Below are 27094 nucleotides of genomic sequence, written 5' to 3'. Positions count from 1 at the left end.
CGCCGTTCCGGAGGATAAACCCGAAACTGCGCCGAGTCCAGAACCGCTCCGATGAAAAGGAGCTTTTGAGAGGGACACAGGTGTGATTTCGGCACATTGATGGAGAACCCCAGGTCGTGCAAGAGGTCTGCCGTTATCTGAAGGTGGTGGACGACTGTCTGGGGCGAGTCCGCCTTCAACAACCAGTCGTCTAGGTAGGGGAAGACTGAAACCCCCAACCTGCGCAGATGGGCTGCGACCACCGCCATCACTTTTGTGAACACCCGTGGGGCGCTGGTAAGGCCGAAGGGAAGCACGATAAACTGAAAGTGCTCCTGGCCTACCGTGAACCGCAGGTAACGCCGGTAGGACGGGGATGTGAAAATAGGCATCCTGCAAGTCCAACGCTACCATCCAGTCTTGTGGGTCTAGGCAGCCAAGACCTGAGCTAACGTCAACATCTTGAACTTCTCCTTCCGGAGGAAGCCGTTGACGTTCCTTAGATCCAAGATAGGACGTAGGCCCCCCTTGTCCTTCTTGGGTACCAGAAAGTAGTGGGAGTAGCAACCACGCCCTACTTCTGGCCCAGGAACGCGCTCGATGGCCCCCTTGGCCAAGAGGGCCGTAACTTCCTCCTGCAGAAGTGTCAAGTGGTCCCCCGACACACGGTGGTTCTGCGGTGGCATGGCTGGAGGAGTGGTCTCGAAGGGGAGGGAGTAGCCCCTTCGGACGAGTTGCAGCACCCACCTGTCCGACGTGATTGTGCGCCAGTGAGCGTGGTGATGGCGAACCCTGCCACCCACTGGCGTCACATGGGGCCGAAAGCACGGACTAGGAGGATTTGGAGGCAGATGCTGCGGGGGGAGGTGTGGCCTGACCCCGCCGTTGACCCCGACCGCCGCCACGGCGGTTTCCACAGCCGCCACCGCGTTGAAAGGATTGTTGCGGTGCGTGGCTGGCGGCACGTGTGGGGACGCCCCTTCCTTGGCCACGAAAGGAGCGAAACGAACCCGTTTGCTGGCGCTGGGTCGAGAGACCCAAGGACTTGGCCGTGACCCTGGAGTCCTTGAAGCGTTCCAGCGCGTGGTCCGCCTTGTCACCAAAGAGGCGACAGCCATCAAACGGCATGTCCATCAGTGTATTTTGGACATCGGCCGAAAAGTTGGCGGATCTCAGCCAGGCGTGGCGACGAATCGCCACCGTCGTTGACATAGCTCTGCCCAGCGAGTCGGTCGTATCAAGACCACACCGTATTGAATATTTAGCTGCGTCTCGGCCCTCAGCCACAGCCTTGCCGAGCTTCGCCCGCACCTCCATGGGGCATTCTGGCAGCACTTCCGCGACCGTGTCCCACACAGAGTGGGTGTAGCGGCCCAAGAGGCATGCGGTGTTGCAAAACCGCAGTCCCAGACTCAGGGACGAGAAGACCTTCTTGCCATATTGGTCATACCTCTTGGATTCCCGATCGGGCGGGGCCAACGGGAATGCGGACTGGGAGGTAGAGGCCTGGATCACCAGACTCTCGGGAGTGGGATGGGCGGACAGGAATTTGGGGTCGTCCGGACATGGACGGTGGCGCCTGGCCACGTTCCGATCAACAGGCGAACCTTAAGCGGGCCTGGACCACGTGCCCAACAGAACGTCCGATAAGGCTTCGTTAAACGGCAGCAGAGGCTCCTGTGGGCATGACTGCGGTTTGAAGACCTCAGTGAGGATGTTAGGCCTCACGGCCGCGACGGGGAGCTCAAGGTGTAAGGCCTTGGCAGCCCTCATCAGCACCACTGAGTATGCAGCTCCCTCCACCGACTCCACAGGAAGGAGGAGAGACAAAACCAGGGTTAGGAGAATCGTCCAGACCACTGGCATCCCCCAAATCACCTGTCCAGTCCGGGTCATACTGGCACTCGCGTGACAGAGGGTCCTCAGACCCCTCCCAACCTTCCCCGTACTCTTCATCTTCTCCATACTCGGAGTCAACGATGTAGACCGGCTCCTCGGGGTTCACAGGCCCCATCGGCGTCGAACCCGGCGTCGATCGACGCCGGTCCGACTCCGCGTCCGGATTCGGGGAGGGCATGGGGACGGCGCCGCCCAGAGCCGGCACAGGAGAACCGGCGCTGCGCGGGGGCGGCGTCGGGGGCAACCCCGATGGAATCGGCACCGAACCAGCCGGCGTCGACCCCGACGGCCCTTGCGGCGCCGGGGTCGGAGCCGTCGGCGGCACCGGGCCCGGAGCACCCGATGGCGTCGAGCCAGGGACACCCGAACCGCCAGGGCCCTCGGACGGCAGCACTGGGCCCGAAGGCGCCGTAGGCCCCGTCGGAGAACTGAGCGCCCTCATGGCCATGAGGAACGCCTCAATCTCCTCAGGCGTCGCACCGTGCCCAGGGACTGGAGGGTATGGGGCAGGCCGCGCCGGCGACTCACACGGAGCCGCAGGGTTGGGGTCACCCGAACCCCCGGCCGCGTCCCGAGCGTCGGGGGGAGTCGGGGGTACGATGACGACGCCCCAACTTCTTGTTTCTTACCTGATGATCCCGACGAATGGTGACGACTTCCGGAGCGCTCGGCGCGGCTCCGCGACCGCTCCCTCGAACGCTCCCTGGACCTCCGGCCAACCGAGACCTCTCCTGACGCGGGGCCGACACCCGGAGCTCCAGCAGCTTGCGGGACCGCTCCCGCCTAGCCTTGCTAGTGAGGGCCCGGCAGTCGACGCAGGCGTCCACGTCGTGGTCGGGGCCCAGGCACCGGAGACAGAGTCGGTGATGGTCCGTGACCGACATCGTGCGGTCACACCCGTCACAGGTTTTGAAACCGGGCATCCTACCAGGCACAAAAAGAGTATTTAAAGTTGAACAAGTTGGTCAAAAGACCGGAGTACTGCTCTTCGGATCTGCGCTTGCTGGCGCGGAAAAAAGAAGAACTGACGTCAGCGCGCGGAGGCGGCGTCTATATACTCCAGCGACGTCATCACGGCGCACGACGCCGACGACGGACGCGGAGCCGCAGGGGACGCCTGCAGACGACGCCTACCGACGCGCAGGGGTACTGCTACGCAAAAGTTTCCGGATCCAGACTGACGCCTGGGGATATTCTAAGGTAAGGAATCTAACACTAACGTGTTTCTTTCAGATACCACAAGCGATCATCATGCGGATCGGTAATGGACATCATCCTGGCACACGATCCGCACTGCTTAAACCCTGTCTTCTTCGACGACATCTTCGGCGAAAGACAGTGGCTCGAGAAGATACAATAACACAGAAATAGCAACAAAGTTACTATCTACAACACTAGAGATCCCAAAAAACCGTTAGCGTCGACGAAAAAAGGGAACTGATGTCATCACGCCGACGTAGGCCTAATAAGGAGTTGGTGACGTCAGCCGGAGTCGCCCGCGATGCCGTGCTCCTGTGACGTTGTCCACGCCGGCGTGCTACAAAAGAGTTTTCCGAACGTTGCTGACACAGGGGGATATTCACAAGGTGAGGAATCCACTGGCAGAAGTATCTATCAGAAGGTCACATAAGGGGGCTTCTACTCTGGGAAATATGATCTTAGATGTTTATTGACTTAAGACCTAATGGTGATATGTGCGCTATACAAGACTTTTTGACTTTGACTTGACTTGTATATGATCTCATGAATCTTAGACGTCAATATGGTTGCTGAGTTTTCTAACCCAGAAGTATTCAATGTTAAAGTGGTGAGCATGATGGCAGCTTTTGTTTGCAAACCACCCCCACAACCAGAGGCTAGCATCCATAGGGCAACCAAGTGGCCTACTATTTGTGCATTCCATAGGTGCTATACCTCTGGACATGAGCTTAAGGTTTGATCATGCGTTTGCCTTGACCTCCTCAAATCACCTATTTGGCTACGTTGGTTATCTAGGACTACAAAAGTCCCTCCCCAGGGCCTTCTCATTAGTCTGGAGAAAGGGCGCTCTGTAAATGCCAGTTACTCAACTTAGAGACTCTTATAAGGATAGCTCTAAGACCCATCCATACTTTCTTCAGAGGAAAACCCATCTAGGTTCTGAACCCTGTAAGACCAGATGGAAAGCAATGTACCAAGATGTGTAAAGGAGGCAGGCATATGGAGTGTGCAGGAGCCTGCTGGTTGGGTTTTCCATGCAAATGTTTATTTTAGGTTTGCATGATATATGCTGATCCCTTTCCAGATCATCCCAAGTGCCTGAAGAAAAGGCGTTCGAAGGACACAGTAGCATATGAATTAATAAAATGATTTCCCCTTTTCACTTATTGTCTCAACTCAAACTATGGTCTTCTTTCTAATGGAGATCACGCCTGCCACCCATACACTTTGTCTCTGATTTGGGCATAACTATAAACAAGGATATGGATTCTTTTAAAAAGATCGCCCTCGCAACGTGGCCAGTATCGTAACCGCTATGAAAATAGCTACGTAGTGATACTTTACACCGGTGCACCTCCATAGGGGCAACCCAGATAGGACCCCTACCTGTTGGAGGGAATGCTATAAAGAGGGAACACTAATACACTTACTGTGGGAGTGCCCGATACGAACAAACTACTGGACTAGAATTTTAGACCACATAGATGAGCTATTTGATACGCAGATACAGAGACTACCAGTGTATGTAGTTTTGGGCCTCTCCAACCCAATCACATACCCACTCAAAAGCGTAAGAGAACAACAAATGGGGCGGACATTGGGGGCAGCTCCGCAGAATATACTGACACACTGGGGGAAAACAACCTCTCCCACATACGGAGGATGGCTACACAGTATGTGGTATATCTTGGGGATGGAGCATATCTCTGCCACCTTGACTAACTACGAAGACTCATTTCAGAATTGTGGAGCCCATTTTTAAAGCTGCTATCAACAGAGTTAAATGAAATCATTCAGTGCAAATATTTGAGATTAATGCAATTGAGAGATCTAGGGAGAGAGAACCAACACCCACACACATTAGAACTACCAGAAGGGGAGGGGGGGGGGTTGGGGGAGTTCTTGTTATTGGTTTACTGCATAGAGATAGAATTAAGATACAAATCGAATCATACCTTGCGTTGGAAATGTTTACTTGAACTGTATTAAGACTGTAATTTGAGCATACACAATGAGTGTACATTGATTGTAAAATATATTGACTCGAATGCTAAAGATATTGTACTGCTTTCAACCAATGATAATACTAATAAACAGATTTAAACATTAACAGATCTACATCTTCTGTTACAGAAGTGCTTGACTGTTTCCAGTACTGGGAGATAGTATGGAAGAAAGTGGCTAGAGCAGGAACATGAAGGTCAGTCTTGCGAAGGGACTTTCAGAACCAAGGGCTTGCTTATGTTTGGAATAGTATACATCAACAGATATAATCCTACCCGTAATCTGAGACCCGCCCATTTGCACCTTCTGACAACACCTTCTTTCAAACAAACGATTTGGAAGATCCAGATTTTCCACACTGGGCCCAAGATACTGGAATTCCATGCCTCTAGAGATCAGATCCTGTACAGACCTCATGACCTTCCGCAGACTCCAAAAAACATGGCTCTTTAGACAGGCTTTCGAGTAATCACTTAAACTTACCACCCATCACCTTTCCAAGCAGCGCCAAGAAACCAACCTGGTGTTCGAGCGCTATACAAATTAACTATAACATAACATTGTTGCCAACCTGCTAGACAATTATGCACATTAGAAGGCTAATTTAACTGATGGTACCAGATTTAAAAGCACTGTCCAGTAAAAAATATGTTTTCTTTACTCAGTCATGCATCGCTTACAGTCACCACCAACAAGCTTTCTAGAACTGTTGATGGCAGCTGGGGTTTTGAGATCTGCTCTGACATCATTCACCAGATTGCCCCTTTAGGAAACAGGGAGCCCTCCGATAAGAACTATAAAGCACAAAAAAAAAAAAAAAAAAAAAAAAGAACAGGAAAGAAAAAAAACTTGTGTCGAATCAAGGCTAAAGAATAACATCCAACCAGAGATCAGGGATCCTTCTTTTCTTTCTATACAAAGCACACTTCAACAACAATAAGGCAGGTCGAGCTCATTCCTCGTCCAAGTAGAAGAGGATACCACCCTCTATAGTGAAACGGAATTATCTCCTTCATTCCAATCCCGGGTTGGCAAACTGGGTTTGCTAAATAAGTCCCGCTGCATAGGAGCAGTGGCCAGTCACTTGGAAAACATTACTCTTGTCTCACTTACACCCAGTGATCAGTTTTTGGGGGACAATGAACATTTTTTGTTTCATGAAACACTTGCACAACTTCCCTGCAAGATATATTCCACTCCAATACATTCCCAATGAAGCATGTTATTACCATTAACAATCAATTTTTATTATACACCACCTTACTCAAGATTTTCTTGCATTGAGTTTTGCTCCAGGCATCTGAAATGGGACTCCCTTCACCGACCTCCAATAGGGGTGTCCCACCTCCTGGGCATCTTCAACACCTCTCTCACACACCACACCCTCAACTCAACACTGTCAATCACCCCATAATCGATGTCGAGTGCATACAAATCACCTAAGGATTGCTCCCCATGCATAATATCTGTGAAACAAATGGTCTTGTAAATTGCCATTTGCCATCTTCTCTCCCGGTAAAATATTTATTACCTGTTCAGCACAGAGTTTCTGTACTCTGCTGTACACAATACTATCCTAATATTTGCACACAGAGGGTTCCAATAAATACTTCTCTTATTTTAAGTTCATCACAGATGCTCCACCTACCACCAGATGGAAACATTACTTTCAGGAGTGTGAATCCGCAGTGGCACTCACAAAACCAAGTGAGAACACCATCAAACCTAGTGGTCACAGCCATGGGTCATGTTTAATATTAACATATTTGCATTAGTTACTTGAATTTTGAAGACCGAAACAATGAACCCCTACTACTAGCTCGGCATACTCTTCCGTACCGAGCAAAGGGGAAGCTTCATAAGAAAATGAAATCAGGAATTAACACTGAAAAATGGAACAGCTCTATGAATTTCAGGGAGTCAGGCAATACCTAAAATAACTGGGACCTGGGCAGCTTCTCGGACGAAGATATTTGTGATCAACACAACTTAAAGGTCGAGGCTTGAGAAGAACTTTATGGCAGACTGCTACATACATGGCTCGGTTAGACAAGGTGCGCACTGCCATATAGTACCCAGAGAGAATACAAGCAGCAGATGGTTCCAAGGCTTTAGGGTAAATATGTAACAAACCAGCTCGGGCGAGGGCAGGCAGCACAGAAGCTCCAACGTCAAAGTATGCATCAAGAACACACAATCTCAGAGAGGGGTGGTGTAGCACACAGATTCTGGAGCCTCGAAATAATTAACAGACTCAATCGAGGAATAAATACCAGAGCATCCTTATAGGCATTATTCAGACAATAAAATAAGTTCAATTAAACAAACGAGCAAGGAGAATCTTCTAAATGTCTTTTGTAAAAATAAAAAATAAAATAAAAAGAGAAGAACAAAGGCTTAGTAGCAATGGATGTTCATAAATAGAGGACAAAGTTCCTATACCCGGGTGCAAAAGTCACCCACGTATCTGGGTGCAAACAGTCACCCATACATTAAAAACAGGGAAGAATGGGGAAAAGTAACCCTAGGTAAAAAGTACCCTGATGGGAGAGGGAAAGACATTATACATCCTCTGCTGCCCTCACACACCCCGGAGGGTGTCATGCTTCATCATCGGGCAATTTGCTCCTGGTAGGGCCGGCGCTGCAATTCCCTACGGGTCCCCCGAAGGGTCACTTTGTCGGAGATCTTTCAGAGGATTAGCCGGATGTTGCATGCGGGTGTGTGGGGAAGGGTAAGGGAAGGTAAATCAATTATGTGCAAACATGATAGTGTAGTAAAACCAAGGGTATGGAAGCAGCGACAAGATTGTCTAGGTAACCCTTGGCAGTTAAAAGTACTGCTTAAAAATGACTGACCCCACAAGGCCCACTATGCCTGGGTGTCACTAGTCGAGGTCAACATGTTTCGCGCCTCTATCGCCCGAAGGTCATTGGCGCTTCGTCAGGACCAAAAACAAAGTTAAGTGCACGTGAACAAAATACATAAAAGTTAAAATGAGAACCCTCTTATCTCATCCAGGGCGGATCAGGAGACCTGTGTCCCCACTATGTGGTTGTAGCTGCTACATAGAAGCTGCTCCTGGATGATACCTAGAAAAAAAGAAAGCAAAGTAAGCCGAATGTGAGCGTCAGTAACAACTTGATGCATCACAAAGTGTCACTTATGTATACACAGCGCTTCAAATAGAAAGGTTACGCGGGCACACAAGACTAGTCCACAGTAGATCGGGGGCTGCTAGTTCAAGGAGCCCTTTGGCTCAAATAACGCATTTAATGGTGTTAAAAGGCAACTAACCTTGGCTGTATGAGGTTAATTAAACGTGTAACAACTATCGGGCAAAAATCTGCCAATGTTGAAAATTGGTAAAAGTACCAAACCGTGAGGTGGGTAGTTCACATCACAGTGCTTACCAAATACTAGTTTGAGCTCTCCTCCAGTGGTCAAGGGAATGGACGCCCGCGAAAAGTCGGGCTATGGAAACAATAAACAAAAAACACAAACCAGGTACATAAGCACAACGGAAAAAGTACCGGTGGAGTAAGGTGGAATTAATTGAAATGGCACTTACTAAGTAATGTGGGTGTAGCCTCTAGTACACCTACCCCTGTCCAAACGCTCGCTGGGAATGAAACACAGGCGGCGAAATGCAGAGTTTAAATAAATGGATCGGGAGGGGTGGGGGGGGGTCTATTTATTTAAACTCTGCATTTGGACAGGGGTAGGTGTACTAGAGGACCACTGGAGGAGAGCTCAAACTAGTATTTGGTAAGCACTGTGATGTGAACTACCCACCTCACGGTTTGGTACTTTTACCAATTTTCAATATTGGCAGATTTCTGCCTAATAGTTGTTATACGTTTAATCAACCTCATACAGCCAAGGTTAGTTGCCTTTTAACACCATTAAATGCGTTATTTGAGCCAAAGGGCTCCTTGAACTAGCAGCCCCCGATCTACTGTGGACTAGTCTTGTGTGCCCGCGTAACCTTTCTATTTGAAGCGCTGTGTACACATAAGTGACACTTTGTGATGCATCAAGTTGTTACTGACAATCACATTCGGCTTACTTTGCTTTCTTTTTTTCTAGGTATCATCCAGGAGCAGCTTCTATGTAGCAGCTACAACCACATAGTGGGGACACATGTCCCCTGATCCGCCCTGGATGAGATAAGAGGGTTCTCATTTTAACTTTTATGTATTTTGTTCACGTGCACTTCACTTTGTTTTTGGTCCTGACGAAGCGTCAATGACCTTCGGGCGATAGAGGCGCGAAACATGTTGACCTCGACTAGTGACACCCAGGCATAGTGGGCCTTGTGGGGTCAGTTATTTTTAACCAGTACCTTTAACTGCCAAGGGTTACCTAGACAATCTTGTCGCTGATTCCATACCCTTGATTTTACTACACTATCATGTTTGCACGTAATTGATTTTCCCTCCCTTACCCTTCCCCACACACCCGCATACAACATCCAGCTAATCCTCTAAAAGATCTCCGACAAAGTGACCCTTTGCGGGACCCGTAGGGAATTGCAGCGCCGGCCCTACCAGGAGCAATTTGCCCGATGATGAAGCATGACACCCTCCGGGACGTGTGAGGGCAGCAGAGGATGTATAATGTCTCTTTCCCTCTCCCATAAGGGTACTTTTTACCTAGGATTACGTTTCCCCATTCTTCCCTGTTTTTAATGTATGGGTGACTGTTTGCACCCAGATATGTGGGTGACTTTTGCACCCGGGTATAGGAACTTTGTCCTCTTTTTGTGAACAGATTTGGTTTAGGAGCATGGACACTGGACGTTTATTGGCTCCTCGGTCCCCCCCTCTATTTTGTTGAATTAATTTAGTAGCAATAGAGCCTGAGAGATATGGGTTAAAGGGAAACATGAAACAAACCAAAAACAATGGCTTAGAGATAAAAATTCAGGATTTGTAGAGTACGTGCATGCTCTTCAGTCTTCTTAGGGGAGCCTTTCAAGTAGCATGGCACCGGCATGCAAGAAATACGATGGGGGATAAGCAGTAGGGAAACCTCTGTACCGGTACACAGACTCCTCTGCCTTGCAGAAGGCCACTGACTCGCTCCACTAGGTATTTTCCACCACTGTTAAAGTTTAAGAAAAAAACACAGCTGGTTAGATTTGGTGCTTCTGACTTGGAGTGTTGATCCCAAGTCCATACTATGTAGACCCCCCCCATAGGCCCAGAGCACCTGAAAGATATCCCAAACTGCTCTAAAACAAATTGTTTCAATTCATATTACATCTTCAATTTTACTGGTATACCCAGAGCTGCAGAAAGTCCCTACATTTGAGTTGTAATTGCAATTGTATAGCGCTTACTACCCCCGACGAGTCGTCAAAGCGCTTTTCGCCGAGTAGCACACTACTCCGGGACCCATAGAGGATTAGTGTTTAATTAGTATAGTGAAACATGCAAGTACATTTTAAGTGGTGGATATGTTAGTCAGTTATTGGATTTGGAAGGATAGAAGAGGAAAAAAGGTGTGTCTTTATATAGCGCTTCTTACCCCTGATGGGGGGCGTTTTTTTTTGGTGAGTAGCACGCTACTCCGGAAACCCATAAAGGATTAGTGGTGAATTAGTAGCGTGAAATATGAAAGTAATTTGAGTGGCGACACTGCACTTCAGGCAATCGCTTCCTCTTGAATAATATATTTGGGCTGAGATCAGGGAAAAGCTACTGTCCACGAATTGTACTATTTTCAGTTGCAAGTGCTGCATGTAGAATACAGTTCCACTCCAGATTCACCATCACACTACTACCCATATTTGATTCTGCGCTGCAGCTTCTAGCAAGGAGCTTGTATATTAACCTGACTAGATGCTGTACGTTTTCCACTTGTGGCTGTGAGCACTTTGCTCATCTCCCCTACTATGAACTCAGGCTGTAGGTCCAATGGGATTCTGAGTGCTGGAAGGTAGACATCCTGCAGACAGTCAAAACCCTCCAACTTTTTTTTCAATTTCGAGATACTATCACAAGACCCCTAAAGGTGGACAACACTTGTGCTGTGACGGAATGGCTCCCTAAAACATGTACTCTCCCTTCTACTCCCTCTTGTATCTGTTCAACAACCAAACTCTGCAGGTCAGCCCCTCTAGATTGTCCTTTCAACTGTCACATCATTTTCAATCATTTTCAGAGCACGTTCTTTCCAGGCTCACGAGGTACTGTTCCTCGGAGACATCCTCCAGGCTCCTGGTGACCACTTTTATGAGACTCTATAGCCGTATGGTTTACAAAGAAACTCAAGGGAAATCGATCAGGATGCAATAACTTCGATTAAACTCCACTGCAAATGTTGGAGCATCCTCTGAAGAGGCCCCACAAAAGAGACCATGATCTGCAGTCAAGTGAGAAGCCTGCTGCTACTCTCGACATCCATATTCACAGCTGTTCTCACTATAGACTCGGTTATACCCCATCGAAATATGGGGCTCAGCTCTCCTTTCTTTGTGCCTAAAGGCTGCCAATGCCTCTTGTCCACTCCCAACTAGCACCATGGCAACATCAAGGGATTGCCGCCACCACCACCACCTCATCACTACACAAGTGGGAGCATAGTTCTGTACAACTGCTGCAGTGTAGAAGACCACTATTCTCAATTGCTCAAGAGTGATTCAACAGACACACGCACACACTTCAGCAGGGACCACATAACTTCTGTAGCATGTGTTACACTCAAGTGGTCTTTAGCTACCTCTCCGGCTGCCCCTTAGGCCAATGATCGGGCCCTTTTCTGAAGGTCCGATAAGTCACAACCATAGTTGGCAGAAAGTGGTCACATCCTCCTTGAATTTACTATGATTCACTAAATGATCACTTAGTCTAAATTAGTGTGGCAGAGATTAGTCTTTAGAAGGCATGGGAATCACAATTTTGACAGCACCTTTTGTAGTGGTTAGCGAGCTGCATACTGAGAAGGCACCACTGAAGGTAGCTTGTATTCACTCAGCAAAATATGACTAGACAAACTAGGTCTCTCTGATGAGTAAATTTGCTTGGAAGGAGATCCAATATCAGTGTGCTTATGGATGAGTGATCACATGATGGCAAAGGTAAGAGAGGACGGTTACAAAAAGAATAATTAAAAACATCCATAAACATCAAAAGCTTTCATGAAAATATTTAATTTCATTTTTATTATACAAACGTAAACCACAAAGTTTTTCAAATGTTAATATACTTTGTATTTAGAGCCTGCCACTACAGATGATTAAGTACAGCAAATAATACATTTATTGTTTTTAGTAATAAAAATAGTGTCAACAAGTCATAAAATTATATTTTATAACACGCGACTTTCTACACAATATATTACAAATGCATTATGCCAATCTCAAAGCAAGACCAACCATAATAGCTATTTTGGCGATTTGTGATGCAGTAGAAATACACGTCAGATGTCAAAAGAAGCACTTTAGGGTTTAAAAGTAGCAGAATGCTGCAGTTATAACTTGAAAAATATTCACATTTGGCATACTCCAATTGGTGGAAAACGTTTAGGGTATACAAAGAGCACCAAAAATGACTGTTACTGCTACAGTGAAGCAAATTCCAATTTCACAAAAAAGCAAATCTGAAAGAGAAAACAAATCTTTTAGTATTTAGGTTAAACAGAGCTGTGAAAAGATAAACCTAATTTCAATAATGTTTCTCTGTATTAATTTGGTAACACGTCACTCAGAACAACATGTGGTAGATGAATTCATACATGCAGTAATGTTAAAAAAAAAAAAACTCCCTCAAATTTGGACTCAGAGCGCTGAAAAGTGCACACTACCAAATAGAGAATCTTTATTTCATTAAAGATAAACGGAGGCTACCATTATGCATGTATTTTTATTTGTTGCTCAAACATGCAGCCCTTTAAAAAACATTAATACATCATAAACATATAGAATGGTTGTGAACAAGTATAACTTTCCAATGCACAGAGCTGCCTTCCTCTTTAAATTGTGAACAAACAAGGATAAAGGGAATCCATCTCTGGTGCCAAGTAAATTAAGTTTTGAAAAAAACATGTTATTGCATATCCCAATCCTAGGTGTAATTACCTGAAATAAGAGAAAGATTATATAATAGGACGAAAGGCAGTGTGCGATAAGCATGTTCTAATCTTACAGATTTAGCAAGATTTACAAACTCAAATAAACCGTTCTATCCCTTCTATCCTCATATTTTGGGTGAGCAGGGTGGAATAATGTTAGCCTCAGTTTGTCTTTAATGAAATCAATATTCGCTCTGCATAATAGGAGAATCATCATTTCATTACAAGACCTGCGACTACCATTATGCATATTCAAAGCTGCTGAGAGCTAACATGCTCAATTGATCTTAAGTAAAATTTGGCAAAGGTGTTTGCGTTAGACCAATCAGCTGTTCTAAGAATTTCTAAAAGAGATCCACCTGACCAGGAAAGCTTACCAGACATTCCCCCTCTAGATGAGTGGGCCCCAAATCTAGATAAATCTATAGCAGCGTCCCTCATTATGGTACATATTCATCTAGCTAAAGTTGCTGAAGAGACTTGTTTATGGGGTTTAACGTAAGATAAAAGCAGTTGATCAACTTCATTATCCCTTAATTGTGCAATTTTGTCATCATAAACTTTCATGCATCTTACCACACACAATTTTTCATACTCGTTGAATAAGGGATAGAAAACAGAGTCAGACAGTCTTGGTTCTCTTACAAATGTCGAAATGTACGCTCTCAGAATAAAATCTGATAGATACCTCAAGAACCTTTATATCTGAAATTCGTTTGAAAGAAACTAGGCAAAGTAAAGTTGCCAATTTTAACAAAATGTGTTTAAGAGATAAGAATGTATTATCTTGCCAAGAAACAAAAACTTTGAAAATTAGACTAACATCTCACAAGGAATCATAACGCGCTTTAGGGGGTCTTTTAAGTCTTAGCCCTTTCATTACTCAAATGATAAGAGAAATAGCTATTGCTAAATTATTCACTAAAGCATGCCCAGATGAAATAGCGGATCTGTAACAGTTAATGGTCCTATAAGAGAGACCAGAGTTGAAAAGGGTTGCTAAATTGTTTGCAATCTGTTGAACAGGGACCTCCACATGATACAAACGCCTCTCCAAACACCAAGTACACCATTTTTTCCACACACATTTATATCTCTACCTGGAGCTCAGGATTCATCCAATAAGTTCTCCGCTTCTGATGAAAGGTCTGAATATCTATTAGGTCCCCTGAAATACTCCAGACAAGAAGGTTTTTTTCCCCCCTCTAAAACCAAAGGGTTTCTCCATCTGGTTCTTGAAGCAGGCCCTGGGATGCTGGAACTAGATGACTAGGGATGTCTACAGCCAGTTACATCACTCTGGGGAACCACACCTGGGATTTCCAGAAGTGGGTCACGAGAATGATATTGCCTGACTCTACTCACCTTCCAGAGGACTCTCCGGATTAAGGAGAAAAGGGGAAATGCATAGGCTATGTTCTTGCCCCAAGGTTGAAGAAAAGAGTCTTTTGCTGAAATAGGTTGGAACCTGAAAATGTAATCTGCTTGCAAAGAGATCTATCTGAATTGGGCTCCATAGGTCCTGAATCAGAGAAAAGACTTCTGGATGTAACTTCCAATCGCTGTAATCCTTCACAATTCTCGAGTTCCAGTCTGGTCTTACATTTTGAGTCCCTGGAAAACATTCTGCTCTTAGGATATTCTTGTGTTCCCAAAATAAATACTAAATTTGTTGTGCTAATTCTGAAAGTACCTTAGATTTCGCACCTCCTAGTCTGTTTATTTAGGATACTGCTGTGAAGTTCCCTAAGTGGACTAGAGTGTTTGAGTTCTTTAGAAGGGTCCTTGAAGGATCATTTATTTGAAGAGACTTTTCCTCCAGAGACCATCTTCCTCCTGTCTCCAATTCTCCTAGACGGGATCTCCAGCCTGTGTTGCTTGCATCTGACTATGATAAAGTCTGGCACATTCCCGAAAATGGCCCTGCCGGTCCACGCACCGAGGTTCTTTAGCCACCATGTCAGATACTCCTGTGAATCTGGTGAAAGGGGAATTGAGTCTTCATCCCATAGACCTTATTTTAGACCTAAGGTTTTCAGTCTCTGTAAACCTCTGTAGTGTAGGGGACCAGGAGATATGGCCTGGATGGAGGACGAAAGGAGTCCCAAAACACTTGAAAGGTCCCCCATTAGTATTGAGTCCTTGGATAAGACTGACTTCACGTCTTTCTTTATTTTTACCACTTTCTTGAAATGTAAAATCAGGTGGGATATGACAGAGTCTATCTAAAAACCTAGGAATTCTATCTTTTGAGTGGGAATCAGAACTGACTTCTCCTTATTTATAATGAAACCCAGGCTGTCCAGGAGATTCGTAGTCATAAGTAAATGATTTTGTACCACTAGCTTGTTCTGTGACATGATGAGTATGCCGTCTAGGTAATGCATTAACCTCACTTCCCTCTCTCTGAGATGAGCAACCACTGGACTAAGTATTTACGTGAAACACAGGGCCGAGGACGGCCCGAAAGGGAGGCAAAGGAATTGGTAAAGTATGCCCCTCCATCTGAAACAGAGGTATTTTTGGCTGTCCTGGTCCATGGGAATCGTGAAGTAGGCGTCTTTGAGGTCTAGTTTTACTAGCCAATCTGCTGACTGTAGGATGTCTCTCAACAGGGGAATACTTTCCATTTTGAAATGCTCACAAGTTAAAAATCTGTTCAGGTATCTCAGATTTATGACGGTACGCCAACCCTGGTCCTTTCTTTACCAGAAATATTGTACTTACAAAACCCTATGTAGTGTCCTGTTTGCCTACTATCGCTAGAGCACCCTTGCTTAACATTTGAGTTACCTCTACGTCTATAAGAGACATCTTCTCTTTTTCTAAATGTCATTCCATCGGTTCCCTGACTTGATGGGGTGTTTAGCAAAAATCTATTTTGAAGCTGGTAACTGTTTCTTAAACACCGGGGTTGCGAGTTATCAATTTCCAATTCTGGGTAAAGAGTTTTAATCTACCCCCCACTTTTAGTATCGGTGACGAAGAGGTGTTCGCCTTGATACCATTGAGTGGAGGTTCTTGCTCTTCCTCCACAGTTCCTTGGGGTCCTGCCCCTTTGAGGATAGAAGTTGGAATTTTGTTGGAAAATTGGGACCTGAAGGATCCACGGCTGGCAGGTGGTCCCCTTCTGTCAGCCCTTCTAAAAAGTGGATGTAAGGAAAAGACTCTACGCATGTTGTATTGCGCTTTGTTGAAGGCAGTAAAAGGTTGAAACGTATCTGCCCAATTTTTTTTAGAAAGTTTATACCAGAAAGGAGGCCATTGGTGTGGTTAGTGTCTTCCTTGGAAGCAAGATCTGTTAACTTGGGGTCAATTCTTATCAGGACAGCCTTCTGTCTCTCCATTATGAGGTTTGCATTTGCATTGCCGAGCATGCATGCACCCTGCCTCTTAATAAGTCAAAGTTTAAGGGGATATTTGTAGCCCTGGCATCTTCCGTCATGTCCAGGGTGTGTGTTAGGGGACCTACGATATCCAGGAGCTTATCCAGAGACTGTTTCAGGCACCGCTCTATGCCTTTCCTAGGGTCTTTACCATATTGAAAAAGGAAACTTATGATCTTGTGAAACACACTTTGGAGGTAGAGGGTTGGTCAAAATCCTCATCCAGGTCTTCTAGGAGATCGAATTTATCTTGTGGGTCAAAGATAAATTAGTCTACATCCTTATCAGCTGATGAGATAGTGTTTCAACATCTATTGTGCCATTAAGGTCACTCATTCTTATTGTGGCGCCATGGGCTACCTTTCTCTGTGCCCCATTAAGGTGGCCATTCTCTCTTGTGCTGCAGAAAGCACCTGAATCTATTGTAGCACGAGGGCTACCAGTAATATAAGCTGGTTCAAAAGCGTTAGATAAGCGTTTGATTTTATGAGCAACTTTCCCCCCATTTTTTTTTTTTTTTAGGAAGAGAGGTAGAGGGTAAATCCTCATTAGATAGTGAAAAATAATTGTCCCCAGAGGGAGATCTTTTTTTTTTTTAGACAAAGCGGCATCTACTGCCTCTTTGAGGGAGGCTTGTAGTTCCTCCTGTAAATACTTTCTAATATTGTCCCCAAAAATGTCTGAGTCTCCCTGTTTCTGAGAGTTATTCATCTCCTTTAGGCTAATAAATAGTTTAGTAAACTTAAAATGGGGGTCAATAGGCCAGTAGATAGCTTAAAATCTATGATAAGTGGTAAAGAACCCTCGAAATGAAGCTTTGTCTAAAAACTGTTCATCTCTTTGTTAAATTGTTAAAAAGCTTACCGGAAACAGGCACTAGGTGGTACCAGAGTTACAAAAATGCTTAAATATACCTAAATATGGATCCGATCGTCTCCCTAGCAGCGCTTCTCCTGTGCCGCCGTTACAGTCTGTTTGGAGCAGTACCCATGGCTATGCTGGAGGAGAAGGATACCAGCAGAGGAAGGACTTCCTCGTGGGAGGTCACAGCACTCTGCCTTGTGAGTCCCATTAGCTTGCTTGATTGCGCATTGCCATGGGGGATCACGCGGGAACTTGTAAGTTGTTTTTTGAGGGAAACTGCCACTACAACGCGGCCGTTTCCACGAAAACCTTGCATGCGTGGTAACGAGAGGCTTTACCACGCATATCTTTCTACGAAATATGTAGTAAAGGTATGTGTGGTAAATGAAAAAAAAAAAAAAAAAAAAAAAAAAGGGGTTTGGGGGGGTCTCCCCCCAAAAACTAAAAAAGCGTGGGATTAAAAAAGGGGAGTGGGGGTGGCTCCCCCCCAAAAAAAGAACTAACCTGAAGTGACGAAGATCAAGCAATCAGCGTCGTTAAAGAGAAAACAGAATTAAACTTCCGCTTCCTCTTTACGACGTACGGCCGACGTAACGGACGTAACCAAGAAGATGGAGAGGAGAAGAGTTAAAAAGCTAAGGGGAAATGTAATTTTTTTTTAAAAGTGTCAGGGAAGGGGTAATTATAAGGAGTAGAGGCTGGGGACGGGAAAGGAGAGCGTTGTAACCTTTAACAAGAATATGCCCTCACCATGCATAAATTAACAACGAAAAACGTTGTTAATCTATGCGTGGTAAAAGAATATTAGTAGTAAAGGTTATGCGTAGAAAACGAATTCCGTTGTAACGCATGTGTGGTAAAGGCATGCGTTGCAACTGAATTAGTTGTAACGACATATAACCGAACAAGTATAACTATCCAATGCACAGGGCTGCATTCCTCTTTTGTTAGCTGCTCACAAGATACGTAAACCACTCGGTTACTTCCATAGTGGTTTTGACTTATTTAGTTTACAGCTCTTAAGTATAGATGTGTAAAATGTGACTGATTTTTAGGCTTTATAATAATCTTATTGATTCTAATGTAAATTGCCTTTTTGGAGAATTTGATCGTCTTCCCGCTTTGGTTTCTCTTAATGCGACAGCTTTGGATTACAGGTTTGTTTTTATATCCTTATTTCATAGCCTTCCAATGTATGGTCGGCTTATTTACCCTCCTTTTGCCTTTGAAGCACTTTCACAAAGGATCCTTGCCTTTATAATGTTCAAAACAATAGTGCCGGAATTGGTGTTTGACATAAAATTACAATATACACTCCCGAGGTGAGGCGCGACCTTCAGATGCCTCACCTCATTTCCTATTTACCAATTTGAATCAAAAAACGGTTATATGTATATAACTACTTATTAACAAGAGCCTCGTTGACCGGAATCACGCAAGTAAATAGCACCTTTCACCATAGAATATATATGGCTGTCATGTTTTGAATTAGTCATATTAGCCTCCCATTAATATCCCTTGCCACATATCTCGTTGCAGGCATCATAGAGCAGTCCTTCCGTCCATAGAATTCGGACTGCTGTATCTGTTTATTCCACCTCTGTAGAGACTCCTGAATATTTAGCGGTAAGCTTCTAGAATCCTATTTTGAACAAAAGATCTCACAAAATATTCCTGTCAACGAGGCTCTTGTTAATAAGTTATTTGCAGTAAAGATGCGGGCAGGGGTATTGCCTGGTAATTGGGTGCACGGGCTAGAAGGTATACAAGAGACAAGAGCCTCGTTGACAAAAATCACGCAGGTAAATAGCACCTTTCACCATAGAATATATATGGCTGTCATGTTTTGAATTAATTGTCGGTCATATTAGCCTCCCATTAGTATCCCTTGCCACATATCTCGTTGCAGGCATCATAGAGCAGTCCTTCCGTCCATAGAATTCGGACTTCTGCATCGGTTTATTCCACCTCTGTAGAGACTCCTGAATATTTAGCGGTAAGCTTCTAGAATCCTATTTTGTGAGATATTTTGTTCTATTTCCTTTCTAGCCTCGGCTAACAGACAGTAGGGAACCTTCCAGGGCTTCACTTACAGTCCCTCTGTTTTCCCCATATCTAGAGATTACCGGGACCAGGCCGCAAGGCTTTGCACCACTCGCCCTGACTGACCGCCTCCATAATATAGGTATTGGTTGCTCGTCATCCGCTCTTTCCTAGCTGCGATCCAGACCTTGGCACTTTGGCCCTTAGAAGCGCTGACTATACAGCCAATTTATCATAGTGGATATGTCCCCTACCTGGCTAGCACTTTAGTCCGCCTCAATGCATCTTTTCTTTCTGTGATACTTTTTATCTTTTTTACATCTTCCTAGAACACTTTTTTTATCAATTCTACCAGCTATTGACCAGCTCTACGATGGCCTGATTCTGTGGGACATCATTTAAGGTATTACAGATATTTGACACTACTATGTGTCCCTTTGGCCTTTGGGATTTACATCATTTGTATTTCTTTTTTCCTCTTCGCTATTGCTAATATTTATACTAATTCTGTCCATTCTTCAAGGGTGTAATCTCCACTTTGTCAGGCTCTAGGTTAAGATATCATTAGGTGGTGGCTTTTTACCCATTTCACTGCAATTTCTGCCTCTTTTTCTCTAAATTTCCACTTGATAGGCTTGCGACAAATGTTTTTATCTTTAGATTGTACTTTAGTATAATAATGCTTCATTTGTATATAATGTGTAGGACCTCTATTTATCCAATATGTGACACGAATTGTTAATACATGCATTCGATAAAATCTTACTTCAATTTACAGGTCACATCATTCGTCTTTGAACACATGGCTTCCTGATGAAGGCACATAGCCGAAACGCGCGTAGGAACACATTCCCTAGCCATGCTCCAATTTACTACAACTTATCATGTTTGAATTGTATTGTGACCATATATTGTCTGATCTGATACTTACTGACATGTTTTAGTATTACTATTTTATGAATGAACTTTTGAGTTATTGTGTATCTATTGTATTTATTATATATTTATATTCAAAAATAAAAAACTTATTTTCAATAATAATTAGGGCTCCCGGTATTATGGTATTTACTTTTTTACCATTTCCGTCTGTATTTATCCATATTTATTTTTATGTTGTTTTATCTGTATATATCTGTATTTATTTTTGTCGCAAGCAAAAAAGACGTTGCAGCTAGTATTTTTCCACATTTATTTAAATAGACCGTGCACATGGTTGTCACAGGTTTAGCTATCTGCTTTAATTTAATTATTAAATTAAAACAATGTTTTAAATGGATTTTTTTAAAATAAAGCACTGCTCTCGCTTTAGATGCCTTGAATAATGCCATGCACAGGCATCTTTAAAAAAAAAAAAAGTTCCTCCTGACAACAATCTTGATGCCTGTCTGGTTGTGCCTAAGGTGGCAAGCGCTGCATCTCCTGTGGTGCGGAATGTAGAGCCAATTGTACATTCAAGGTGTGGCTCCAGATGCCAAATCACACAGGATCATAGTCATAGCTGCTAAGGTCCTGGTTTATTTATGTGTGATAATTACAGGTTTTCGCTGGACATTCCAAAGTATTATGTCTGACACTTTGAGTGACACTTTGTTACCAGGACAACAAAGTTTGAATGTCAGAAATAACCCATTTTTCCCAAAAATATTAGTGTTCTTTTAAATTCTGGGGAGAATTGAAAAGCAAACAATTACAAAAAGGTTTGCACTTTCAAACTCGAGATTATCTGGATTATTCTGCCCACTTCATCTCCCTTACTCTTTACGGACACATGTGGTGTCCTATTGTCCTGTAAAGTGATATGAGCCTGTTTGGGGCAGTCTTGTGGAGCGTGTGCCCTACCTCTAATCGGCAATTTCTTGATTCAGGAGTATCAAAGTCACTGCTGGGGAAGGCAACATAGAGTTTGTACAGCACACGAAGTTGCCAACAAATTAATTTAGTGCAAGCAAAGGGGAGCCGCTGGCCCAGTGCCTCCAAGGGTCAGAGAGTCTGTCAGATTCATCCCAGTAGTATAAAAAATACCCCCGCCTGCCACTTGCATTAGGCAGAAGAAAGGGCTTTACCTGGAGAGTTTTATTAGCTGTTTAGCCCTGCCAAGTTGACATGTACAGTCCTTGCGGGGATGTGCATATTTCACTAATATACGTTAGAGACTAAGTACTTTACTACCACAGTGTAGCTGCGCCCACAGTTCTTCCTCGCACAGTGAAAAAAAAAACGATTTAACTTGAAGAAAAAGGGCTGTCTCTTTCTCAGAAATGTTTTGTTTCTTCCTGCCGCACCAAGTCACGGAGAAAAATTTCAATTTAAGGCCTGAATGTATATGAAAACGAATGCGGCCAAATTTCCCTAATGTGTTTATGCAGCCGGTCTCTGACCTTTTTGGGTCACATTTCTGCCGGTCTTATGTTAGTGCCAAGTACTCGCGCTATTAAGGGATTATTTTAATCTGTTTTACATGAGCAACACGTTGTGTTAATTTATTTGCACATTTTGATTGTACTGCCTTGTTTTTATTGGTAACATTTATGTGATGCATTCTTTTACAATCTTATGTGACTCATAATCCTATGTGATCTAAAATGTTTTAAATAATTTCATTGATTACATTATTTGGAAGAATAGCAAACAACCAATGGCATCAGATCACTCAACCACCCCCATTTTTTAGTAAACCAGGAACTCCAGATATTATATGGACTGAAGGGTTTGGTTTATTCAAAAATCATTTGATTGCAATTGATGCTTCAGAATATTCTTCTCAACGCAAGTTTGTGATTCTTTTTGAATGTCTTGGTCAGGCTGCTCAGAGAATTTTTAAAAGCATTACCCCTATTGCTCCTCCGGTTTCTCAAGATGAAAGTGGAGATAATCCTTGGAATGTTTATGTTGAAGCCATTGCTACACTAAAAAAACAGTTCTGTGATGAACCTAATAATATGCTGGAACGTCACAATTTTTATGCAAGGAAACAAAAGGAAGAGGAGAAAGTAGAAGAGTATATTTCTGCTCTTCGAGTTCTAGCCATTACATGTGACTTTGAACCTTCACCAGATAAATTCATACGAGATCAATTTGTGTTCAATTTCGCTTCAAGAAAAATTAAACAAAGGATTCTTGCGTGTAAAAATCCATCTTTAGGCGAGGTAATTGATCTTGCTTTAACCCTTTCGATGCTGATGACGAGCTAAGTATTGAGCGGTCTACCTTCACTAGTAAGGTCGTGATGGAACCAATTAAAAAAAGGAGTAAATGTGGTTGACTTTTCTGATTCTGATCAGGAAGGAACTGTTTGTGCGATCAACCCTAAAGGTAAAACACAGTTTGGTTCTAAACCAGATTGTGTTCTGTTACAGATGTGGTTATAAAGACCACATAGGCAATGCTCCGAACTGTCCAGCACTTAAGAAACGTTGTACTGTTTGCAAACGGATTGGGCATTTCCAAGGAGTATGCAGGATTGATGTTGATTCTTGCTCAAATTCTTTCAAAAATATTGTTGTAACTTTAGATTGTAATGGGGATGTAGACTCCATCAAGGGTCCTTTATGTTCTGCAATTATAGGTAACGTTCCATTACAGGTTATGGCAGATTCTGGTTCACAATTCTTAGAGACTCAACGTTCTATGAAAAATGGAATAGAAGAGTTGAGCTGATAAAATCTGTTGTTAACCCCAAGGCATTTGGTGAAAAGGATATCAACATGATTGGTTATTTTTCAGGTTTGGTTCAATGCCCTGGGAGGGAAACTACCTAAGATTTATGTTGCTGAAAAAGGAAAGAACATCGTGGGGTGGAAAGATCTTGCTCGGATGTGTTTATATCTGGTTCCTGGGGATGATGACCCTATTAAGGTGGGTGAATTGCCTAAATTCATTAAGAATGATTTACCCGTTTCCATAGTGGATTGTGCGGATACAAATGTTTTAGCTATTCAAGACATCCTTACGGAGTTCAAACCGGTTTTTAAAGAAGTGGTTGGAAGTGTAAAAGGGTTCGAGCACAAAATCAGGTTGAACCCCAGGGCTCAGCCTGTTGCACATAAGGTACGGGCGGTTCCCTTGAGTGTTAGATCGGAATTGAAGAAAATGCTGAATGATTTATGTGATCAGGGCATCATAGCGCTTATTAATTCATCACAATGGGTGGCTCCGATCGTGGTTGCCCGCAAAAAGACAGGGAAAATTAGGCTATTGCAGATTTGCGCTCCCTGAATAAGAATATTATCGTGGACTGTCACCCAGTCCCTAGGATCCATGAGCTTCTGGCGAACATCGGGGAGGCTAGATGGTTCTCGCTGATCGACCTGAGGTCAGCGTATCATCAGGTTTCATTGTCATAAGAGTAAAGAACTTACATATTTTATCACCCCTTTTAGTGCCTTTAAATTTCTATGACTTCCCTTCGGGTTGGCTTCGGCCAGTAGCGTTTTTCAGAAACTCATGGATTTGTTATTTGAAGGGATGTCAGGGGTGCAAGCATATCTTGATGATATTTTAATTTTTGCAAAATCCTTAGATGAGCATAATAGGATTTTAAGACATGTGCTTTCAATCTTAATGTCCAGAAATATGACAGTCCGCAGCGATAAATGTAAATTTGCTGTCAACAAGATTGATTATTTGGGTCATACAGTCTCAGACCAGGGTATCACTCCCAAGTTCTCAGTTATCAGGGCTATTGAGGATGCGAAACCCCCAACTGATAGACGCTTTACAGTCTTTCCTCGGCATAGCTGAGTACTATGCTAGGTTTGTTCAATCTTATTCCCAATTGGTTGAACCCTTAAGATATCTCTTGCAGAAGGGTTCCAGTTTTGTATGGATTGATGAGTTAAACAGAATTGTTTGTGAGGTGAAAAAAATGATTGTTTCAGCTAAAGCCATACACGCTTTTAGGGAGGATGCTGTTTCTATTATTACAGTGGACGCTAGCATTTCTGGCCTGGGTGCTGTTCTCACTCAGAGTTAACGGTCGGCAGACCGTCGCGTTCGCTACTAGAGCGCAAGGATTTTGAACAAAGATACAGCACAATAGAGAGAGAGGCTCTAGCATGTGCCTGGGCGGTTCACAAATTTAAAATGTATATTTGGGGAAGGAAATTTGAGTTAGTTACTGACCACAAGCCTTTGGTTTATATTTTTAATAAATCTAGCTCTGCTTCTATGTCAGCGAGACTCATGAGATTGGTGTTGAAGTTGCAAGAGTTTAATTTTTACGGTTAAGCATATTCTGGGAGGCAAGAATTTTTGTGCCGATTGTTTATCCAGGATGGCTATGACTAAAGATGATTTAGAAGATTTTCTGGTGGAAGACGTGGAGTGTGTTACTGTGGTGGATGCTGTGAATGAGATGGGTGATATTATTTCTGAGAGTGACTGGAAGGAGGCTGCCTCAGTGGACAATGTAATTTTGAAAGTCATTGACTATGCTACTCATTGCTGGACAGAACCTAGGGATTTGAGTGGAGATTTGCGTAGGTTTGCACAAGTTGCGGAGGAGCTTTCGGTGGAGAATGGTATAATTCGTAGAGGAGAAAAATGTGTTCCACCTTTCAGACTGCGTGAGTCAATTATCAATAAGGCACACCAAGGTCATTTAGGGGTGACGAAAATGGTGATGTGTATTAAACAACATTATTGGTGGCCTTCAATTGATATTCAGGTCAGAAATTTGATTGATTCTTGTCCCGGATGTTTGATGTCTGACAAACATTGGCGCACTATGAAGGTTCCTTTGCACCCGACTGAGTTTCCGGCTTGGGAAAAAGTTGGTGTTGATTTTTCAGGTCCGTATTCTGTCCTGGAGCAGAAGAATAAGTATGTGATTCTGTTGGTCGATTATTTTTCAAAGTCGATGTATTTTGATTTTGTGAAATCGCCGGATTCAACTATATCTTTTCTCAAAAGGATTTTTGATTTGGAAGGGACCCCTAAATTAATTGTCACCGACAATGGGACACATTTTGTCTAAAAAAAAAAAATGTGTAGGTTTTTGAAGGAGTTGGATATCAAACAGTTGAAAGTGGCATTATATTCTCCAGCTTCCAATGGTCTAGTTGAGAGGGGGAATAAGGTAATTAAAGAAGGCATTCAGACCGCAGTGTCATGTAATTACAAAGTGGAGGATTTTTTCAAACAAAAGGTGTGGCATTATAATACGTCCCCTCATTGTGTTACTGGGGTATCTCCATTTTCTCTTTTGAGAGGGAGGGAAAATCGTTCTCTTTTGTTCCCTTCTTGGTTGAGTGAGAATACTATCAAGAAAGTGGCAGATTTAGATTCGGTTAGGAGGTCTATTCGGGACAAGCAAACTCGTATGAAGTTACATTTTTTTTTTTTTATAGTTTTATTTTTGTTGTTGCTGTCACATGGTATACAGTAACGTGCATTAGATCTTCAGTGCAGCGTCAACATTCAGCTGCCATAGTCAGTAGAGCAACTTTTTAATATTTTACCCCCCCCAACTCAAACTTGCTACTTTCAGGGCTAAGTCAAAAAACTGGCAATGTTCTATATCAACATTAGAATGTCTAGATGCAACAATCAGGTCTCGGTTCAAGTATACATTCCAGTAAGGTCATCTGCGGGCAAGTGTCCATGGTCCTGTAGCATTTACTATCCCCACATTCCACTCCCCCCTCCCCCCCGTCAATCCAGGCCTTCATCATCCTCTGAGCTATCCCCATCTCCTTCCTCAGGCAGGGGTTCACAGAGGTCTCCCCTATATTTGTTCCAGGGTGACCAAATCCCGTTCCATTTCCGAGGATTATGTCGCTGTTGGTACACAGCCCGCTCAGTTAGCATAAGCACATCCATATTTCTGCACCATTGCGCCAGTGTCGGTGTTTCCTGTGCCCCCCAGTTCTTCGCGATGTCACGTTTCGCTAGCATTACCCCTATGACCACCCACCTCTTTGCATGCAACGAAAGGTCTGTTGGGCCCCAGACGTTCAGGAGACAGATCCTGGGATCTGGTGTAAATGGGTTCTGGAGAGTCTGACCGATCGTGCGTGTGACTCGCCGCCAGTAATCCTGTATATGTGGACACGTCCATATGGTGTGGTATAGTGTACCCTCCTCCCCGCAACTTCTCAGGCAGTGTGGGTGTTCTGCTCTGTGTATTTTATACAGCGTCGTGCGTGTGTAGTAGACCCTGTGTAGTACTTTGAACTGGATCAGTCGGAATCGAGTGGAAATACCCGCCTCCCTGGGCGAAGCCAGGGCTGCGTTCCAGTCTGCCTCATCTAGGTCCCCTACCTCGTCCACCCAATACTCCTTTAGTTTCCCCAGGGGATCCGGCAGGTTATTCATGATTTTCCGATAGGTGAGGGAGGTTGCCCCGGCCTCCATGTAGTCTGTAAGCAATCGGTCCTCTAGCGGAGCCGACTCCGGAGGCGCCGTACCAGCTTCTAGCACCGATAGGAGTGCGTGCCTGATTTGTATGTACCTATATGTTTCGGTCTCTGCAAGGTCGTATTGTTCTCTTAGCGTCGTGAAGGAGAGCACACCCTCCCTGGTCCATAGATCGCCCACCGTGGAGATCCCAATAGTGTCCCATTGGTCGAAACCCTTGGAGTTGCGCAGGTTACCGAGGGCCTTGGCGTCCCACAGTGGCGTGAGCTTGGTGATCACTCCCTCCC

General features: G+C 44.1%; 1 protein-coding gene across 2 annotated transcripts in view; it reads right to left on the bottom strand.

Moving 5' to 3' along the window:
• Positions 1–12222: 12222 nt before the first annotated feature.
• Positions 12223–27094, bottom strand: part of MAPK1IP1L (mitogen-activated protein kinase 1 interacting protein 1 like) — a 212427-nt gene continuing 197555 nt past the window's right edge. For both annotated transcript variants that reach the window (XM_086937438.1, XM_086937439.1), the window contains exon 5: positions 12223–12687. The gene's annotated coding sequence lies outside the window, so the exon portion shown is untranslated. The remainder of the gene's footprint in view (positions 12688–27094) is intronic.

Source organism: Lissotriton vulgaris, chromosome 9 (genome assembly GCF_964263255.1).
Source record: "Lissotriton vulgaris chromosome 9, aLisVul1.2, whole genome shotgun sequence".
Taxonomy (NCBI): domain Eukaryota; kingdom Metazoa; phylum Chordata; class Amphibia; order Caudata; family Salamandridae; genus Lissotriton; species Lissotriton vulgaris.
The sequence above is the reverse complement of the archived record's forward strand: the minus strand, read 5'-3'. Positions and strand labels throughout refer to the sequence as shown.